The sequence below is a fragment of the Salarias fasciatus genome, chromosome 17 (genome assembly GCF_902148845.1).
Source record: "Salarias fasciatus chromosome 17, fSalaFa1.1, whole genome shotgun sequence".
In the NCBI taxonomy this organism is placed as follows: domain Eukaryota; kingdom Metazoa; phylum Chordata; class Actinopteri; order Blenniiformes; family Blenniidae; genus Salarias; species Salarias fasciatus.
The window spans coordinates 20,483,186-20,484,775 of NC_043761.1; the positions used below are offsets into that span (position 1 = coordinate 20,483,186).

The 1,590-nt window shown below is 49.3% G+C and overlaps 1 pseudogene; it reads left to right on the forward strand.

The window, feature by feature from the left end:
• The first annotated feature begins 289 nt into the window (after positions 1-289).
• LOC115404755 (uncharacterized) lies at positions 290-415 on the forward strand (annotated as a pseudogene).
• The last annotated feature ends 1,175 nt before the right edge of the window (positions 416-1,590 follow it).

Consider the following 1,590-nt stretch of genomic DNA (forward strand, 5'->3'; position numbering starts at 1 on the left):
GTTGCCAATTAAAAACCATAAATTGTATTTAGGAAGTAAATCTGAGGTCCAATAATATGAAGCTGTTGCTGTCTGGTTACATGTGAAGCCAATGCTCAGTACAACCGTACAGCAAATACCTGGTGTGTAAAAAGATTGTTAATGATTTCAGTTTATTTCAGGTTATATAATGTCAAAGGATCGCTCTTTCCCATCAGACTGTATAAATGAAGGGTGTGTATAGAAGCAAAGTTCAGCTTATCACTGAGCTATCGCTGAGAGAAAAGAAGACCAGCATTTGCTTAAACTCTGACTTACCTGGCAGGTGCTCCACCCAGAGCCAGACTCAGTGCTGATCCCTACAAATTCCCCAAATGTAAAAATATCGACTGCATAATTTCTGCTGGTGGGGGGACTGTGTTAGAAAACTCCCCTGATTTGACCCTTGACCCCTACCCTATCCTTGCCCTATGACCTTTATTATGTGAGGTGAAAGCACTAACCACTGCATCACCATGTGGTCAAAATGTACAACACATACTACTGCTAAACTCATTAAACTGGGGAGCTAATATTGTACACAACATAAAGATAATGGATATTTTATTGTCTGTGGGGAATGAAGAATCTCTTAAATCTACCACACTTACAACAGAATAACAGAATCGAGAAACTTGCTCATCACAGAACCAGCTATCTCATCGGACCAAGAGGGGCCAAGGGGGAGCCAATGCCAGACTCACACGATGCAGTGCAGCTCCGGTCCGGGCACCACAACTAATCAGTAGTCATTAAAATCCATATGGCAGCTCACACCAGCCACTGTGCGGCTGCGATTCGACTCCGGCTGTCACGCCCTGTGACCCTCCGGCCATGTGGGGATGCTCTGGGCTGGTTTTGATTCTGTTTTCCCATTTTTTGCATGCCCTGTCTCACCTGCTTGTCTGTTCCTCATGTTCTCCTGCCTGGTCTCCACCTCGTTAGTGCCCTAATGTGCCTCACCTGTGTCTACCCTATCTAAGCCTGCTTCCCTCACTTGTCTTTGTTAGTGTGTTGTGGGTTGTCCACGTGTTTCTGTGTCCCTGCTTGCACCTCAGCTCAGCTTGCCCTGCGTTCCCGTTTAACTGCGTTCCTGAAATAAACGAGCTCAACTCTGCCTGGCTGCCTGCACGTGGGTCCTTCCATCCTTGCACCGTGACAAAATGCATCGACCACCACTGGACCCAACCAGGAGCTGGCAGTGAGGTTTTTTCCTTCCTTGAAGCAGCGTGCCTCCTGCCTGAGTCTCCCCCCCCCCCGACAGTGGCGGCGACCCGCCCGCCTATTGCTCCTGGTTGGCTCCAGAGCTCCTGTCTGCACCCCTCTCTGCAGCTCGCCTCCAGATCCAGTTTCCAGTGACCTATTCCCCGCTCCTCCTCTCCCGGATGGCCTTGGGGAGCGAGGAGGTCCAGCCCTTTCTGTTCAGGAACCTTTTGAGTTTGTATCCCCCTGAGAGACTTATTTTTGGATACCCCTGAGAGACTTGAGTTTTTGTTTTTTATCCTGCCTGTTCCAGACCTGTCCCGGCTGCTAAGAGCGCAGCACCTGTTCCTGTTCCGTCCTGGCAGCTGA